Genomic DNA, 22,001 nt, shown 5'->3' with positions numbered 1-22,001 from the left:
CACGGGGCAACCACGACTCAACTCGCCGAGTCTTAAGAACAACTCGACGAGTTTCGGTTTGACTCAGCCCCATAATGACTCTCCCTGACTCACTGGGTCATCCCCCAACCCAGCGAGTCTACTCGCTGAACACTTTACGTGAAACACCAGCCCTACTCGCTGAGTCTCAAGAACAACTCGGCGAGTTCATGCCATGCACAAACCCTATTGACCTCCTGAGGTCAGATCTGCTTTCCCAAACCATAGATCTGGCCTTCCTAAGCATGAATGTCACGTAAAGTTCGAAACTTGATGCTTGTATGAACCCCACAAGGCATCAAAAGGAGATTTGGTCCCACAAATAACCACCTAGATCCAATGACTCCATAATACCCCAAAAGCTCCAAGGGTTAAGGTCTCTGGACCTCTTTGAGTCCAGATCCAAGGCACAAATTCGAAGAGGGACCATTTGCTTCACATAATCACTCTCAAAAAGGGTTATAAAACCCCAAATCTAAAGATAAACCCTAAAACTGAAGGAGATTCGAACCATTACCTCAAAATGAAGCCTTTGGACTCTGGATCTGTTGGAATCTCACCTCTTCCTTGCTCTTGCCACCTTCTTCTTGCTAAATAAGGAATATAAAGGCTCAAAAGTGACTTCCTCTCTCCCAAAACGAATTTGCTCTCTTAGGGTTCTCTCAAGGGACTGGTAGCCACAATGGGAGGCTATAAGTGCCCTTAAATAGGCTCCAAACCTGGGGAATTAGGGTTTCATTAAACAGCGTGGACTCGCCGAGTCTAGACGCGAACCCGCGTCCAAACCGCGATCCTACTCGGCGAGTTTGAGCTCCAACTCGTCGAGTCTCTTCACAAATACCAAAAATATAGAAATGAATAATACCTAGGAATCCGGGCTGTTACACGTCGTTAGGATAACAAGCACTAAACTTATTTTCAATGTGCTTCACTGAGGCGGGTTCAAATCATATAGCTTAGTTATTATTCAACAAAATCCTGGATACAAAAATACTAATACTGTAACTCCCTGATTCGTAGTTATTGATTTGAAAGAAAGTTTATTTGGTTTTAAGACCTACTCAATGAGTTGGTAGCCCTACTGATGGTTTTTGGTCATAAGAACATCCTATGTGCTCATACAAACCCTAATGCTTGGATCTAGGTTTCTCTATTGTACATGCAAGTTATCCAAGACTATAAACCCTAATTCTAGCATTCAAGTAATCATATTAATATGAGAATAGGTTTAAGATGTTACCTTGATTGTTATGTAGCAATAACAATACCAAATCTCCTTGTATTGACCTTAGAAAGGTGAGAGTCACAAATGTCACTCCTCTAATGGTTCACAAACACCATAAGCAAGAGGATGAAGAGGAGAAAGGATGGAGGCTGCCCAAAACCGTCTACAAACCCTAGAGAAGTATTAGCCACGTTTTTGGGTCATAAGGGTCTTATATATATAGTGAGGCAATTAGGGTTATCTAACAAGGAAACCCTAATTTGGATGCTTAAGCCCTAAGCAACCCATGGACCCCTTTCTTTAAGGCCTTGGACGATTTCCTTATGGGTTTCCCCATAGAATTCGTCTATCCCTTAATACAAGGCAATCCATGGCCCAAATTGCAATTATCTTATAATTACAATTCCAGTCCCTTAAGTTTAATTAATCTCTTTTAGTCACAAAACTAATTACTAATTAATTATTGACTAATATTAATTAAACAATATGATTTCTCCTTTAATATATTATTCTCATAATATATTAATAAATCATATTTAATCCTTTCTCTCCATAATTCATCCTATCAAGTTGCTTTGGAAAAGGCAACCCAAAAGGACCATGCACCATCGGGTCAAGTACATACCAAAATAGTTATGGACTTAGACACTAATCCAACAGTCTCCCACTTGGATAAGTCTAATAACTATTCTGCGTATGACTTCAGATCCTAATATGCAATCGTAGCTTTCCAAAGCCGCTGTCAACTCTAATCCTATCAGATACGCGTGTCCTTAGATAAGGGATCATATATTCCTGCATTCTAGATATCGTATGAGACATGATTTCAAATCATTCTCTTTGTACTATATCTCGATTCCCGATTTATGACGACTAACTAATTGAACAAATCAAATTAGCCCTAGCCCAGCCGAGCATTTACGTTTGTCATCATTAAATCATCGAGGGGCCCAAAGATATCGCTTTTATCCTACTTTGGATAAAAGGAACGGATAAACTTTGATACAATGCTTGCTTGCACTCACTCACCGAATCACACACAACAATATGTTTTATAACACCCAGTTACTAGTGCGTTTACATATTATCAATGTGCAACCGATTTGCAAGATACAACTCACACATCTCGGTTTCAAGAATATAAGATGTTATCGTCTCACCAATCACTCGTGAGACAATCCATGGAGTGATCCAAGTGAGCGTGGGTTTGATCCACTGCTCAAATCATATTCATAAGCACTCATGTACGTTGCAGCAAACATTTGCTTATGTCTAATGCTCTTTAGACAATCCACACACCAATTCACAACAGTCTTCATTCATACCTACTTCCAACATATGAACGACTGTGGCCCTGTTCAAATAATTTGACTGTTCTCAACCAATTAAATTATTCAGGAAGTCAAAACATGCAAATGTGAAACACAAGAATAATACTAATCCCATATGGCCTCAACCCTTTGAGCATAAATAAAACACCTTTTATTTATCACCATATTGATTACTCATTATTTGTCGTTTCGGGTAATCAACTTTTTACTTTAATTATTACATTTGTCCCATGCTCCTAGCATACACACAATGTTTACCTATGGTTTTTACTTTGTGAAATAGACCAAATTGAGCACATTCCCAATCATTCTCATTTCACAACTCCAAATCCTTTTTCCATAAGTGGAAGAATATCAAATTCTTGCTACTTATAGATTATGCTAGATTCTAACATTCTATGCAACGATCCTTTCGTAATGTCACTGCACCAAAGTCACAAAGACTATTGCCAATGATATTACAAAGTCCTCTATTGGAAATTGTTACAAGACAACTCCTTAGATATGATGTCTCTCATTCAAGGTATATTCCTTTGAACATCCTTTTGCATAAAAGTTTCTATCTAGTCATAGATTTTTCAATATTCAATTTCCAATATGACAACTTATTCTTAATAGAATCTTATCTATTCATAATAATGTCGATATGGTTCATCCAATATGGAGACATTTCCATATTTTCCATATGACAACTCATTCTTAATACAATCTTTTCTATTCATAATGATGTCGATATGGTCCATCCAATACCATGCTTCCAACTACTCACAAGCAACCAATCCTCGTCGAACTTTGGATTGTCCTTTGATAGTTGTTTAATTATTTTAGTCAAGACCAATTCTTGTCCTTTTTCCCTCTAAATGCGCTAGACATTTGGAAAATTTTAGAATGGTCAAACATTAAAGCATTTGCAATCGATCCTATTCCCAAAGCGTATGGGACACGACGCATAATGTTTTATTTGCTATGTTCTCAAAATTCGAATTGTGAAGAGGATTGCCGTAATCATAATCGAAATTTTAAGAACACACTATTTACCTTTGACTAAATTTATTAACATTTCTCAACCTAATCCTTTAGATTTGAAATGAAGCATAATATTCTCTCCGTTAATTATAGCAAAACAACTTTACAACCCTTACAACTTTGCAAGGTATAACTCTTGTTTTCTATAATTAATATTGCAATACGTGACTTAATAATCATACAATCATAACATTTATGCTCCCACTATCATGATGATTATTATAAAACATAACACTTATGCTCCTACTAGCTTTGACATGTATTCATAAACATCTTATCTTCCAGAAAAACAATACCTATTGAATTTCTTAAGTCCATGTTTCTAATACTTAATGCTTTAATAATCTTTTATCAAGGCCTCTTAAACTTATACACCTTTGCCTTAGATAGCTTATATGTGTGTCTAAACAATTAAGACTAATTGCCAAACCTCACAATTCAAATCATGGAAAGGGATACCGTAACCATAATCGAATTCGAGAATCCAATTTTACAATCACTATCTTCTTAAAATCTTTCTTAGTGAAAGCAATTCCTCACAATCATTTTCATGAAGGAGGAAATCTTATGACACTTAGATTTAAACGGTGTATGTGTTCCTATCCATGTGAATTATGTCAAAACCAAAGTTTATGACAAATTCAAACTCATATGGATCGAACTTTCTTAGTCTTGATTTCTTGCCTTATGGTAGCATAGCTGCCCACCATGTCTTCCAAGAAGTTAAGCAGCTCACCTTTTTCCCATTAATGTACCTTTCATTGATTAAGTTGCTTTGCCTTTTATGCGCTCAAAATGAGAACTCATAGAACTCACATGCATAATTAACTCAATTGGAACAACACGATAGGTTGTAAACCTCAACTCGTGTGCTAGTGATGATCGATAAGGTTTATTTGATTTGCTCCTGAAACCTTTCAAGACCATTAAGACTCCCACTAACTCCTTGACATATAAGATTCTTTTGTCAATAACCATTTCTTGACAAAACAAATATTCAAGAGTTAGTGTAGCTTTTATCAAAACACTTCATAAAATGGTGCTAGTTGGTCTTTGTCTTATCCAAGACATCGCAACTTTCCACATTTGATGAATGTTATAAACCTTCTTAATACTATGTCACAATCTTAACTTTAAGACTTGTTATTGGAACGAAGTATGATTGACTTTTTGATTTAACAATTTCTCCAATTCTTGATTCCTCTTCTTTAACATACAATTGTACTTAGAGGATCAACTGAAATATGGTTCTTAATCATTAAGACCTATCATAAAGCATAAAAGGTACTCTCCCTTCTTCTTAGAATGGAGAAACTTTTATCTTTCTGCCTACTTGATTCTTCTTATTCGTTCTGCTATTGATTTAAACATTTTTAATCAATTCCGAATTACACTTAATCTTATAAGTATAATCATATTTACTAAACCTTTAGTAAATCATGACGATATCTTTGTTACTCTTATGGTGGACTTGATCAACACGCAACTTTGTGCATTCGATCTCCTAGTCCTTCACTTGACACTTTGTCAATGAATTAGTCTAATTTCCAAATATGAAATTTCTCATTCATCGTGCAACCAAGTTGCATGATTCCAAATTTCTGTCCAATTGAAACTTGGGCAATGAGAAACTTTCCTTATTTGGTAAATTTTCGACATTTCCATAATTAAGAATCAAATCCATTATTGCTAAGAATAGAAACATTCAAACATCAATTTTTTAATGCATGCCATTGCAAGGATAAATAAATAATATAAAATCAAAATTTATTTTATTGCGGAAAAATTTGTCCTTACAATGCAATTCATTGAAACATATGCTAATACATATTTCCTAGCAATCTAATTCTAACTCTAAGTAGTAGCTCAAGAATCTAATCTTCAAGTAATGCGATCGAAATCCATTTCTTCACGATTAGATTCTGCTCACTTCTTCCCTTAAGCTTCCTCTCTTTTCTTTGATCCTACAAAACATCAATTGTAATCTTATCACATTATGTATTAAGAATCTAGAATAGGAGCTTAAAAGAGTTAGTTAATGGATTTTACCTATCTTAGAGTCATACGTTTTGACTCTCCCATCTCTTAGATCTCTTAGGTAAATGGGGCAGCTTCGTCTCCAATGCCCTTTCTCTTGACAATAAAAGCAAATTGACTCTTTTGGAATATGACATGGAACTACTTCAGACATTGCCTTTTCGATCATAGCATGTCTTTCGTTGCCATTGTCTATATCCATAGAGGTCTTGAAGGTAGATTCACCAATCAACTTTGCTTTTCTATTGTGCCAAACCATTTCTGATTCAGCAGCAATAAGCATATAGGCGAGATCTATAAGGGTCACGTCACTGTTCATCATATAGTACTCTCTTACGAACTTACTATATGAGTTAGGAAGTGACTGAAGAACCCAATCAACAGCCATTTCCTCACAGACAGCTGATCCCAACATTCTTAACCTATCAATGTGTGATTTCATCCCTAGGACGCATGCACACACCGGCTATCCTTCTTTATGTTTACTTGCCAAAAGGGCTTGAGTGATCTTGAATTTTTCAAGCCTTTGAACTTGTGGGTTTAGGGAGAATAATTGGAGGAGGTGGAGGAAGTGAAGCATGATCTCTCATTCCTCGATCGAATCGTGGAATATCATCTTCATGTGGAAAGCTTATTCCACGGGATTTGGGAAGACCATAGTTGTTGAACTTTGACATCTACAAAACGGGAGAAAAACAAATTCAAGTTAGTTGATAGATTGAGTCCTTAGTAAATCACCCAAATGAGATACTAAGGCTAGGACCCAACACAATATTCTAAAACTCGGGAGAGGGATTCCGTAACCCAAATTGCAGAACATTTGAAGGTAAGTGAATGACGATTCACTAATTTCCACCATGAAAAACAAAAAAGAAAATTAAGTTTTAAATCTATGAAAACTCCTAGATCCTTTGAGATTCATTGAACACTTCAATGGCATGTTTAAGTCTCGATATGCCCCTCTTGTTTGTGACTGGGATGCCGAGGATCACAAAGCGGGTGTGAATAACCATGTAAACTTACATGGTGCCCTCACATGTTACAGTCACCTATTCGATGTGCTGGTAAACCACACACGCTCCACCGAACTATGACAAACATTGAGTCACCCTTTGCTACCTTTGCTTAGAACCATTTAGTGTGCCGGTAAACCACACACGCTCCACTAACGTCTTCGCAAGGGCACAAAGTGTAATTTCATGGAATTGCATCAGTTCACTTTTGCCTAAGTAACTATGATTGGGAATTTGAAAAACATTTAGTTACTTTTATATTTCATTATACTTATAATGAAGGTTTTGTCCTATCCTACCCGTTCGGCTAACGACCCTCCACTAGTCAAGAGTGCGGTGGTTAAGAGTGGATACCCATTTAATCGCCATTTTATAGACAATTTCCTTAAACACCCCTTATAGACCAGCTTCGTGAATGAGGCCTACTAACGGTAAGACTGACTTTTACTCATACATATATAATGTTAGACTTTTAATGTTATATATAGTATATGGTGTATTTTACACTTTTAAAATATTAAGTGGTCAAATTTAATAATTATACCTTTAATTCTATTAAATTTTAAACCAAAACTTTTATGGATTTATTAAACCTCTTTTAATTATACACCTTAATTAATTAATAAAACCATAAGGGTGTGATTTGAACTTTTTCAAAACATTACTAGGGTTTTAGAATTTAACATTCCTAATTAACCTTTAATCAACTTATAAATTCCAAAACTTGAGGGCAAGTTTTGAAACATTTCATAACATTAGGGTTTAGAATTTAAATATACATCAAAATTAAACTATTAATCAAAATTTAAATTCCAAAACTTGAGGGCAAGTTTTGAAACCTTTTTCAAAACATTAGGGTTTTAACTATTTAAATTTCAAAACGACAAAACTTTTGGGTTCAAATTTAAACTATAAAACCTAAAGGGGAAAATATGAAACCTTTCAAAGCACAAGTATCAAATAACAAATAATCTAAATTAACATTTAATCACATAATTATCCATATTTGATTTATTTAATGATTTCTTGCAAAACAATTTACCAATTTAATCAAAATAATTAATCAATTATCACATAAGGAAACAAATATTTTATTAATTGATAAATATCTTTAATTAGATCAAGAATATAGTCAAATATATCATAGAATCAGATTTATATTGATCTAATATGATAAGGCAACTATCCTTAAGCAAAAACAACAAGAAATCCCGGTTTTCCCTCCTTCTGACGAGCCAACTCGCCGAGTCAGGAATGGACTCGTCGAGTTACCATGGACTCGGCGAGTTCATCTATGGACTCGGTGAGTCCAGCCTCCAGAAACACAAAAATCGAATTTTTCAGACATATAATGCATCAATACAATAAAAACCAGTCTAGGCTCTAATACTACTGATGGGTTTTGTTCATAAGAACATCCTATGTGCTCATACAAACCCTAATGCTTGGATCTAGGTTTCTCTATTGTACATGCAAGTTATCCAAGACTATAAATGTGACAACCCGATATTTCAAGACAATGTAATGTAAAATCAATAAAATTTAGGTCAAAATATAACTTTCCTAAAATCTTATTTGGGTTAAATAAAGTAGTAGGAATCGTATCAAGGTTTTCGTACATATAAAGAACCCTAAAATCCGAGTTATAACGAAGAAGTTATGACCAACCGAAGATTCTCGGCAAAACCGGCAACACCGATTAAACGAAAAACGCGAAGTTTCAATACAATAGTTTTTAGCCTTAAGTATCTAAATGAGAGTTATAGATAACCTCAAACCGTGAGCGTACATAAAAAGAACGTCCAAATCTGACTTCGTATGAGGAAGTTATGATTTTTCCAAGATTCGAGTATAGCAGTAGACAGCTAAAAACTCGAAATAGAGCTCGAGATACTTTTGACCAAAACAACCTAAATGAGAATCTAAGGTCTCAACATTAGTAGCGCAACGATGAAAAATCTGACAAAAATGGACATCGGATGAAGAAGTTATGGATTTTTAACGGAATTATCGCGTCCCGGCCCGTTAAAAATAAATAATTAAAAATAAATTCAGAATTTGCCGATGAAGTTTAAACGAGAGTTGTAGATCATGTTTTTAGCTACGCTTGCATATAAAGAACGTCGAAAACGGAGCTCTTACGCGAAAGTTATGGATTTTACAAGTTCGAGGCTCGAAATCCGAGGCTGTCAGGCTTGTTACGACGTGGCACAAGCTTGCCGCGACCCGGCAAGTGACTGAGGGCGTCCAATCAATGGAAGAGGATAAGTTTGACTCCCCACGACGTGTCCATCACTTTTCACGACGTGGCACACCCAAAAAATGCCCCTATAAATAGATTTCAAGGGCTCCGAGTTCCATTGCTCAGTTCCTTTCTTTCTCGCGCCGAAACTCTGCGTTTAAGCCCTCGAGACCCTCCCAAAGCCCCGGTTTTCACCTTCAAGTCCCGAAGGAAGGTTTTGTATTCCCGAGATTCCCGAGAATCCCGAGATTTCCCGCGTTTTCAACTCTTCCTGTCGAAGTTCTGCTCGATTCTTCTCTCGACTACTTCAAATCAACCACTTCAATCAAGTGAGTTCATACCCCTAATCAATATTTTAAATGATTTTAAATGCTTTAATGGGGGGGGGGGGGGGAATACAAGTAGAAATAAACATGTTATTGAATCATTGATATGTATTTTATAACTATGTTTGTCATTTAACGGATTTCACATGCTACAAAATGTGATGCATGAAATGGTTTTACATCTTAAAAACACATTGTTACCAAATGTTTTACCTTTGAAATGTTTATTAAAATGACATCAAGTCATTGTTAATTGTTGTTCAAAACCCATAAGAGGTCTTACAAAACTATTTTTACATTCTTGAACTAAACTATGCATATACACTTATATTCTTATATATGTATTGATGTTATAGTTTACATCTTTCATTTAGTTTCCCACACCCTTGAGTAGTAAGAGTGTATAAACGTACATGATCATCCAGTTATATTACAGTAGATTATCATAGGGATAATTTGAAGATATCAAACATTACTTCTATTACAAGGAATCACACAAGAGTCAGTTCATTCATGAGTCTATACTAGTACCTTACCTGATACATGAGTACCTTTACATATGTTTACCTGATACATGAACACATTACATGAGTACCTTTACGTAGATACACTTAACTGTGATACATGGGCCTCTATCCCCCAGTACCTAGGGATATACGTACGGGACTAACCATTCCGGAACCCATCTGTTAGCACCAGTGGGTAATGAACATCTACGGATGCCTACGGTTATTACTTATATTAGGAGTACCTTTACGGGACTAACCCTTCCTCCCCCCTGCTGCAGCTACAGAGGATAATTGAACAATCTTCGGATGTTCATTTGGTTATATATTTCGTGTTATTCCTAGTACCTCCGGATAACATTTACATATGTCGTGTTAGCCCACAGTACCTCGGGATAACACTTACCTTAGTGAATTTTCCTATTTACTTATTTTGTGATAGGATATACGTTTTGCTTTACGCGATGGCATGTTAGCCCTAGTACCTCGGGATGACACTTACAGTAGTACATTTTCCTGTTACTTTATTTTGTGATATTTTCACATAAACAATGAGTAGACTAAGTACTTTAGTACTAAACAATTAAAGGAAAACTATCATTTTACAAACAAAACATTCGGGTCTTGGTAGAAGACTACATTGTCATAAACAAAACATTCGGGTCTTGGTAGAAGACTACATTGTCATAAACAAAACATTCAGGTCTTGGTAGAAGACTACATTGTCATAAACAAAACATTCGGGTCTTGGTAGAAGACTACGTTGTCATAAACAAAACATTCGGGTCTTGGTAGAAGACTACATCTCAAACTGATAGGAAATAAGGGATTTTCTAGGGTTTTTCATACTTACATCAACATTTTCATTTTACGATCCACAAGGCCTTCATAACAGCTTTTCACAAACAAGGCAATGACACTTATATACTTATGAATTCACCATCTTTAAAGCTGATACTCGCTTTCAAAATAATTTGTATTCTCAGGTCATCAGTAGACAGGTACGGACGCCAGGTTTTGAGAAGACGGAGCAGATAAGTCTCGTCTTTTATTTTGATTTTATATTTTTGGTGTCTTACTACAATGAAAGAACACACATGTATTAAAACTTTACTTATAATGCAATGGATGATGTTGTTGCTTGTTTATTATATTACACTGTTGTGATACAGTACATGACGTCCTCCACCCCTGAACGTTTCCGCCGTTCTCGGTTTTGGGGTGTGAAAAGATTGTCTCAGAGCATTGTTTATAGTGAATTGAGTATATCAACCCATAAAAGATATACTAACTATACATACAATGGGATTAAAAATAATCTGATTTGGAGTTTATACTTTAAATAATAAAATATTTAAGTAAGTATTCGTGCCTGCATTCATACTAAAATCAGTATCACTAAGACAGTACAAAAGAATTACGATTGTTGGGCAACACAAGTGGGCTTAGAGACATATGGTCAAAACTGGGAAGATATAGCCTGATCACCTATATTATCCGAGGGTTGACTAGCATGTGCCTAAGTTTAATTGGGTGGTTGCAACAATGCTAAAATCTTACCAACCCTACCACAATGAGAGCAATAGAACATAACATAAAAACTAAAATACTATAGGAGTATTTGCTGTTACTATAAGTACTTTATACTTGAGAACTAAAACGGGATCTTCATCACTAAGTTGATAGTTGCTAAGTGGATACACTAAGGCTATATGTAATTAGGATGTTATAGACTTAGAATCTGTGAAGATTTTACTTCACCCCTATTCTGTGTGAATACAGAGTTAAGGTCACTTATTCGAAGGTCTATCCTGTTAAAATTACCCATAGCTGGTATGCACTTCACAAATAGCGATGTAAGTAAGGAAGGTTTTCTAAATAATTATCTAGATAGTTCATCTAATAATTATTCTCTTACCCTTAAATTCTCGCATAGAAAACATAGTTGGACTCCATCCCCACGGCAACCAGTATCTTCCGATCGAAGTCATAGCCGGTTGGTTTGGAGAAGAACCAGAGAATGATCATCTTCTCCCTTTGAATGATCACCGTGATGAGAACCTTTCAGACGATGCTAATTCCGAACCAGAGGTTGAGAACCTACCCCCTGTAGCTCCATTTCTAAATCCTAACCCTCGTCCAACTTTTCATGGCCCGACGCCTCCTTGGGTAAAATGCTTGGAAACATGGAGCGAAGAGCAAGATCAACCTATGCCGTTTAATGGAGACCGAAGCTTCTACAATATAAACGAAGGGAGCTCAACAGACAGAGTTCTACCAATCCTAACCTGTAGAAATGCCCTAAAAGAAATTCAGGGCGGGACAACTTTCCAACGTATAGAAGAGGTTAATACCAATGCAAGAATGCATACCATTCGCACCAATCGCCTTGATCACAAGTGAGAGATCTGAGAGAAACCATGAGACCCTGCTTCAAGCACTAGCTGAAACCCAAGCCGAAGTCATAGAGCTCCAAGTACGCCAGAGGGGTACGAGAGATACTTGTTTGATATGGAACGTCAACTTACCGAACTAAGGGTTCACCATAGGGGTGACCGTCGCCAGTAGGAGATACCTTACTTCCTTCTTTTTTTTTTTAAGAACCGCGTTCCTGTCTATGTTCTATGTAGTACTTTCTATGTAATTACCTTGTACTGTAAGTACTTTTATTTAAGTCTTTATGCTGTCGAAGACTTTTCTACTCCGAATATAATGTAAGACCTACAACAAGGTCAATTTCCCCAAACCTATTAAATCTTAAACAACAATGATATCGACATTCGGCTAACTTCCATGTCACTCCTTGTTCAAATACTCTCATCATACTTTCATTGGAGTCTATCTGAAACATGCTTTAGTCAAGTCATTGGACTATAGTAAATTAACTCTGGAGACATTTCCAAGCCTCTTTTTAGTGGTTGGATCATGTTATTCACCAACCAACGATACCTCGGTTTGAACGAAAAACGTCTTAAAACCATTCTACAAACATACTTCTACTCTGTATTGGGACTGCATCATAGGGATACAGGTCAAACCATCATGAACATACTTCCAATCCGTACTAGGACTGCATCATAGGGATGTAGGTCAAACCTTCGAGAACATACTTCTATTCTTTACATGAACGATCGAACTACGTCTAGGTTCAATCATACCCGCTCACAAATTCATTTTTCTTTCCGTGTAACAGAATCGTGTCACCGAAGAAAAACGATCAACCCATCAACCAAACACCAACTCTTCAGATTGATGCAGCTACCTTACAAGCTGCAGTCTCGGCTGCCGTGTCAGTTGTTCTGACCCACCTTAACGCTAACAATGCGAATGTTAGCGGGATTGTTAACAATACTTGCAATCCAAGTAACAGTCAAGTACCTCAACGAGAAACAAACTACCACGACAGCCCGAATCCCAAGCCCAAGAATAATAAACGAAGGTTCTGGGCTAAGGCTAAAGGCAAATCACCTTATCGTCTAACTCCAACTAAGAGACTAGAACTTCCCAGACATCTTAACGAACTCCTCAAAAGAGGATTCTCTAGGCCAAGTCTCTCACCCTAAGGAGCACCGGACTTGTTTGTAAACAAGAAAGAGCGTTCCAAACGCTAAGATTTTGTGGTGTAATGCGATGCATACAACCAAGGGCTTAGTTGTATTCTTAAGCAAGAGGAAAGGTCATTGCCGAAACCTCAAGACAACTTAAGACGCAATAAGTTAACTATACAACACGTGATCTTGAGTCATGAGCAGCGGTAATTGCTCTGAAGATCTGGAGACAATAATTGTAGGGCATACTCTTACAAACCACAAAACATTCAACATAAATTCGAGCAAGAAGGGTGATCATACCAGCAAAGTCAAACGAAAGAAGCAAAGTCATATCCCGATAGTGAAAGGTTCGTTGGAATGCCAAGCGAGAACCTGAGTTCACTTAAGAACATGAGAAACAAATAAAACTTCTATCCGTAACATAATTATTAAGTCTTGCTTAAACTCTAATTTCGGGACGAAATTCCCTCTAACGGGGGGATGATGTGACAACTCGATATTTCGAGACAATGTAATGTAAAACCAATCAAATTTAGGTCAAAATATAACTTTCCTAAAATCTTATTTGGGTTAATAAAGTAGTAGGAATCGTATCAAGGTTTTCGTACATATAAAGAACCCTAAAATCCGAGTTATAACGAAGAAGTTATGACCAACCGAAGATTCTCGGCAAAACCGGCAACACCGATTAAATGAAAAAAGTGAAGTTTCAATACAATAGTTTTTAGCCTTAAGTATCAAAATGAAAGTTATATATAACCTCAAACCGTGAGCGTACATAAAAAGAATGTCCAAATCTGACTTCGTATGAGGAAGTTATGATTTTTCCAAGATTTGGGTATAGCAGTAGACAGCTAAAAACTCGAAATAGAGCTCGAGATACTTTTGATGAAAACAACCTAAATGAGAATCTAAGGTCTCAACATTAGTAGCGCACCGATGAAAAGTCTGACAAAAATGGACATCGGATGAAGAAGTTATGGATTTTTAACGGAATTATCGCGTCCCGGCCCGTTAAAAATAAATAATTAAAAATAAAGTTGAATTTGCCGATGAAGTCTAAACGAGAGTTGTAGATCATGTTTTTAGCTACGCGTGCATATAAAGAACGTCGAAAACGGAGCTCGTACGCGAAAGTTATGGATTTTACAAGTTCGAGGCCCGAAATCCGAGGCTGTCAGGCTTGCCACGACGTGGCACAAGCTTGCCGCGACCCGGCAAGTGACTGAGGGCGTCCAATCAATGGAAGAGGATAAGTTTGACTCCCCACGATGTGGCCATCACTTGCCACGATGTGGCACACCCCAAAAATGCCCCTATAAATAGATTTCAAGGGCTCCGAGTTCCATTGCTCAGTTCCTTTCTTTCTCGCCCCGAAACTCTGCGTTTAAGCCCCCGAGACCCTCCCAAAGCCCCGGTTTTCACCTTCAAGTCCTGAAGGAAGGTTTTGTATTCCCGAAATTCTCGAGATTTCCTGCGTTTTCAACTCTTCCTATCGAAGTTCTGCTCGATTCTTCTCTCGACTACTTCAAATCAACCACTTCAATCAAGTGAGTTCATACCCCTAATCAATATTTTAAATGATTTTAAATGCTTTAATGGGGGGGGGGGAGGGAATACAAGTAGAAACAAACATGTTATTGAATCATTGATATGTATTTTATAACTATGTTTGTCATTTAACGGATTTCACATGCTACAAAATGTGATGCATACAATGGTTTTACATCTTAAAAACACATTGTTACCAAATGTTTTACCTTTGAAATGTTTATTAAAATGACATCAAGTCATTTTTAATTGTTGTTCAAAACCCATAAGAGGTCTTACAAAACTATTTTTACATTCTTGAACTAAACTATGCATATACACTTATATTCTTATATATGTATTGATGTTATAGTTTACATCTTTCATTTAGTTTCCCACACCCTTGAGTAGTAAGAGTGTATAAACCTACATGATCATCCAGTTATATTACAGTAGATTATCATAGGGATAATTTGAAGATATCAAACATTACTTCTATTACAAGGAATCACACAAGAGTCAGTTCATTCATGAGTCTATACTAGTACCTTACCTTATACATGAGTACCTTTACATATGTTTCCCTGATACATGAACACATTACATGAGTACCTTTACATAGATACACTTAACTGTGTACATTAACATGAATACTTATATCTCGAATTGCGAGGATGATTTATTAGTACCTTTTGTGTAAATCTTTCTGCATATCCCCCAGTACCTCGGGATATTTAGACAGGACCCTATCCCTAGTACCTCGGGATACCTAGATGGGCCTCTATCCCCCAGTACCTCGGGATATACGTACGGGACTAACCATTCCGGAACCCATCTGTTAGCACCAGTGGGTAATGAACATCTACGGATGCCTACGGTTATTACTTATATTAGGAGTACCTTTACGGGACTAACCCTTCCTCCCCCCTGCTGCAGCTACAGAGGATAATTGAACAATCTTCGGATGTTCATTTGGTTATATATTTCGTGTTATTCCTAGTACCTCCGGATAACATTTACATATGTCGTGTCAGCCCACAGTACCTCGGGATAACACTTACCTTAGTGAATTTTCCTATTTACTTATTTTGTGATAGGATATACGTTTCGCTTTACGCGATGGCATGTTAGCCCTAGTACCTCGGGATGACACTTACAGTAGTACATTTTCCTGTTACTTTATTTTGTGATATTTTCACATAAACGATGAGTAGACTAAGTACTTTAGTACTAAACAATTAAAGGAAAACTATCATTTTACAAACAAAACATTCGGGTCTTGGTAGAAGACTACATTGTCATAAACAAAACATTCGGGTCTTGGTAGAAGACTACATTGTCATAAACAAAACATTCGGGTCTTGGTAGAAGACTACGTTGTCATAAACAAAACATTCGGGTCTTGGTAGAAGACTACATCTGAAACTGATAGGAAATAAGGGATTTTCTAGGGTTTTTCATACTTACATCAACATTTTCATTTAACGATCCACAAGGCCTTCATAACAGCTTTTCACAAACAAGGCAATGACACTTATATACTTATGAATTCACCAGCTTTAAAGCTGATACTCGCTTTCAAAATAACTTGTATTCTCAGGTCATCAGTAGACAGGTACGGACGCCAGGTTTTGAGAAGACGGAGCAGACAAGTCTCGTCTTTTATTTTGGTTTTATATTTTTGGTGTCTTACTACAATGAAAGAACACACATGTATTAAAACTTTACTTATAATGCAATGGATGATGTTGTTGCTTGTTTATTATATTACACTGTTGTGATACTGTACATGACGTCCTCCACTCCTGAACGTTTCCGCCGTTCTCGGTTTTGGGGTGTCACAATAAACCCTAATTCTAGCATTCAAGTAATCATATTAATATGAGAATAGGTTTAAGATGTTACCTTGATTGTTATGTAGCAATAACAATCCCAAATCTCCTTGTATTGACCTTAGAAAGCTGAGAGTCACAAATGTCACTCCTTTAATGGTTCACAAACACCATAAGCAAGAGGATGAAGAGGAGAGAGGATGGAGGCTGCCCAAAACCGTCTACAAACCCTAGGGAAGTCTTAGCCACGTTTTTGGGTCATAAGGGTCTTATATATATAGTGAGGCAATTAGGGTTATCTAACAAGGAAACCCTAATTTGGATGCTTAAGGGACCCCTTTCTTTAAGGCCTTGGACGATTTCCTTATGGGTTTCCCCATAGAATTCGTCCATCCCTTAATACAAGGCAATCCATGGGCCAAATTGCAATTATCTTATAATTACAATTCCAGTCCCTTAAGTTTAATTAATCTCTTTTAGTCACAAAACTAATTACTAATTAATTATTGACTAATATTAATTAAACAATATGATTTCTCCTTTAATATATTATTCTCATAATATATTAATAAATCATATTTAATCCTTTCTCTCCATAATTCATCCTATCAAGTTGCTTTGGTGAAGGCAACCCAAAAGGACCATGCACTATTGGGTCAAGTACATACCAAAATAGTTATGGACTTAGACACTAATCCAACACCTACTCGTCGAGTAGCAGCGAGGTGGGATCACATGTTTAGTGGCCTACTCGCCGAGTCCATAAAGGAACTCGACGAGTAGGAGCTGGCAGATGTAACCCTAAATTTTGGGGTTTTGCACCCTATTTAATGAAGCACAAACCTCTTTCAGCATCTTTACAGTCCCTTGAGAGCTTAGCAAAAACCTAATATGTGTGTGTGTGCCCCATTGTATGCTTGAAGCTTTGGATGAGGATTCTTGGTGAGAAGAGCTTGGGGAAACGAGTGGATTGAAGCAAGTAACTTAGGGGAATCAAGATCTACTTCAGTTGTCATCTTTTGGGGAGGTATTAAGCTATTATATTAATCCCATTTTGTTCTAGATCTCCTTGGATGGAGTCTAGGGTTTTTGGTTTGGTCATGGAGCTATTTTGGGGTATGAATTCAGATCTGAAGTTGTAACTTTAGATATGAACTCTCTGTGAATTGTAAGACCATAAAGCTTTCAGCCTTGGCAAGTATGAACCCCTCCCTAAGCGTAAAACCCTATTTCAAGCTTATTTTTGGCATTTTGAGTCAATAGAGCCTTGCATGCATGTAAAGTTTGCAACTTTACGTGATAAGCATGCCTAAGGAAGTTGGATCTGTAATTTGGTGCCTTGCCATGGCTTAAAAGTGTCTGCATGGTGAAATGACTGAAGGGATTCGGCGAGTTGCATAGTCGACTCAGCGAGTCATATGAAGATATGCATTGAACTCGGTGAGTCCGATGAAGATTGTCGTACGCTCGATGAGTTGGATGAACAACTCGACGAGTCGGTTAAGGTTCCCCAAATGATGAATGCATGTGAACTTGTCGAGTTGCTAGAAGGAAAGCTCGACGAATGGCCTTAGAGCTTCGATCGTAGACATTAGGAACTCGACCAGTCACCGTGGTGACTTGGCGAGTGGTCAAATATCTTAGGGAACTCGGAGAGTTGCCGAGGGTACTCGACGAGTTAGGGTCAACATGGACTGTGAACCTTGTCTGTTGACTTTGACTTTGACCAGGGGTTTACTTGTTGACTTATGAGGTACCTTAAAAGTTTAGGAACTTATGGGTATGACTATATAATGGTAATAGGTGGTGGAGTTGTTGAAAGTGATCCGAGAGTTGGAGTTCATCTACCGAGTCGACATCTGCAAGGTGAGTTATCCTCACTACATCGATAGGGTCTACGGCACCAAGGCCGACCCTTTAGTTGTTATTGTTATGGTATGCTACATGTGGTTTCTGTTAGATTAGAATCAGGATAGACAGTATGTTATGCTCTTATGATCCATAGGGATTGGTATATTAGTGACCTGCTAGGTCAGTGCTCTAGTTAAGAGAGATTTCTATGATTGCTGATCAGTGAGATAGGTATGTTTGATGTGTGTATATGCCAATATATGATAGTTATGCGCACATGGTTATTTGCTTGTTGGTTGGGTTGATGCGGTCCTGGTTTGTGCTGAAGGCCAACATACCCTATGAGCGGTCCGGGGAGACTGTAGGCCCACGTGGCGGACTAGTCATGCCGAAGGCTCGGGATAGGATCAGATAGACTGTAGGCCCTACAGGGCGGTCCAGTTAAGCCGATGGCCCAATATGCATGTTATTGATCGTCTGTTACTGACATGGTATTATCAGTGTGGTATTGGTATTTTAAGGGTAGCTCACTAAGCCCTCAGGCTTATAGTTTTCAGTTTATTGTTTCAAGTACTTCAGGAGATCATCGCAAGGCGAAGGTGTGACCGTACCGTCCCTCATCCTTTTGATCTAGTTACTGGGACACTCCGGTGATTATTGATTTGAAAAGATTTTGTAAACAAATACTATTTGGTTTTTATTTATGATTGGAAAAGTTTAAAATTTGGAGCAAATTTTTGGATGTTACAAATACAAAGTAGGATAAGGTTGTATGTAGTATAAGGATTCACATGTAGATTGCTAAACAAATTGTCAATGTTTATTTATATAAAATAAACATTCAATATTTCACTTCACGAAAATATGTTTTTACTTATTAATTATAAGAAAACTGACATGAATGCTTGTATCAAATTACAAGTATTGGGTATCACACAATTCGTATCGGTAATATTGTTGAATATGCTTTTGCAAAATCTATTCTGTTTAAACATTTTACGAGTTATAAAGATTTATTTTATAAGATTCACAGATTCAAAACCTGTGGAACTCACCAATAATTTTTGTTGACATATTTTAAAAATGTGTATTCTCAGGTAACTAAGAAGTTGGAGGTAGGACATTCGGTCTAAGGAAATTATATTTCCTTTGTATTTTCAGGTAACTAAGAAGTTGGAGGTAGGACATTGGGTCTAAGGAAATTATATTTCCTTTATTTTGCAATAAACTTGACTTGCTTTTATATTATTGTTGTGTGTTTGAATTATGATGATGTAATTTCATTTCCAAACATAAAAGTCTGAAATATATTAACTAAGAATGCTAAATGTCCAATATATGTGGTTGATTGTGACCCAATTATAAACGTTGCAACCCCCAATGTTTTTTTGCCATCTGCAGGGTGTGAAAGATTGGTATCAGAGCTAACGACTATAGAGAACTTATTATTTTCTTTTTAGCAAAATACAACTATAGTCTAGGGCTTACACTAATAGGTCTAGGAATATTCTTATCCTATAACAATTAAAAATAAAACTTTGGAACCAAAAATCAGATAAAGATCTAATAAAAATAAATAAACTTAAACATAAGGATTTAAATCAAATACTTAATTAGGTTTCATAAGACATAGGTCATACCACAACTAAGCTTAGCTTGCACACCTAAGTTTTATTATGGTTAGGGTTCATGCATTATCCAAATTAAACGAAGTAGTTGATAAACTAAAAACTTGGGGATTTAAGAAAATTAAAATACAATCACAATTCAAATATGTGTGTATAATGAGATACTAAGATACCTTCAAATTCTTTTAGATGGATGAACTTTGGATGATGGTTCAACCAACAACTGACGAGAATATATATCTGGTGTTGCCTGGAGATCCCTATTTTCCAAAATTCTCAGTAATGTACCATGCCATTCCCCCAGCTGAAAATGCACCAATGCAATCTGAAGAATTCGAGTCTGAAGAAGATCCAGAAGAAGAGATGGAAGATGTAATGCCCGCAGATTCGGGCTAGTCAATTTAGAGACAATGAGTGTCAAAAATGACATTATTGATGTAAGATTATTTGGAATAAATAATCTTGATCAAGTTATAGTATATGTCACAAGGGTTCTGTACATATAAAGAATGCTGAAATCCGAGTTATAACAAAGAAGTTATGACCCGTCGAAGTTTTACAGCTAAACCGACACGATACCGGGAATCGTAAAAAATGAATTTACGATAAAATACTTTCTAGCCTTAGTGATCTAAATGAAAGTCGTAGTATATATTAAACCGAGAGTGTTCATAAAAAGAACGTCCGAATCTGACTTGGTATGAGGAAATTATGATTTTTCTAAAATTTAGCATAGCAGTGCACAACCTGAAATTTGAATGTTAGATCGGTCGATTTTTAGCTAAAGTAATATAACCTAGAAATGAAGATATTGTTAATAGGAGTTAAACAATAAAAAGACAGTCGAAAACGGAGCTCGTATGCGAATGATATGGACGAAGCTTAGTCCCTACTCTTCGAGTGCGGCGAATTCGATATAGTTTTGTAAATTTGAGATAGAGTGAGAATTAGCCAACGAGATCTAAATGAAAGTTGTAGTAATCATAAATACCAAAGCATGGATATAAAGAACTTCGATAATAGAGCTCGTATGCGAATGATGTGGACGAAACTTAGTCCCTACTTTTCGAGCACGATAAATTCGATACTGTTTTGCAAATCGGAGATTGAATGAGAATTAGCCGACGAGGTCTAAATGAAAGTTGTAGTACTTATAAATATCAACACGTGGATATAAATAACGTAGAAATCGAAGCCTGTATGCAGAAGATACGGACAAAACTTAGGGCCTACTCTACGAGAAAACCCGAATAAATAAGAGATGAACACTTCATATTTTCTTCACACCATAACCCTTTCTTTCTCTCTCTAACTTCTCTCTAGACTCCCTAAACCCCTCCCAAGTCCGGGAACCTCCCTAGCACAAGAAGGAAGCCCCGGATTGCCCGAAAGCTCCGAGAAGAAAAGCTTTCGGCTCGGAAACGTTGCTCCAGTGAAGATCGATTTTTAAAAAAAACCCACTGTAAGTGAGTTACGCCTACACTATTTCTAATATATCTTTTATTTAAATAAAGTAATATTATTAGGACTTTATAATAATTATTTGGGATATTATAATGAGTTATATAAGTGTCGTTATAATATCTTTTTAACCACTCACGGTACGGGGAATCTGGTTTAAAGGGTCGCATAGGGTTGTTGGATTTCAGAAGTGTTATATGCCAAAATGGTCCTGCCCTCCGGTGTTTTATGTCTGGCCCCTGTCTGTACATAGTGGGTGAAGAGTAGTGATTACGCGTATATAATAGTAGTAGTAGCGAGACTATTAATTAGTCTCAATGAATATTAGACTAAACCCTAGTGGTAATGATACTATGTTTTGTCGAAGGAAATTGTTTTAAGAGTAATGAAGTGCTGTCCAAGTTTGGAATCACCACCTTAACAA

The sequence above is a fragment of the Lactuca serriola genome, chromosome 4 (assembly GCF_051521515.1).
Source record: "Lactuca serriola cultivar US96UC23 chromosome 4, Lser_US96UC23_V15, whole genome shotgun sequence".
In the NCBI taxonomy this organism is placed as follows: Eukaryota; Viridiplantae; Streptophyta; class Magnoliopsida; order Asterales; family Asteraceae; genus Lactuca; species Lactuca serriola.
Note: the sequence above shows the minus strand (reverse complement) of the source record.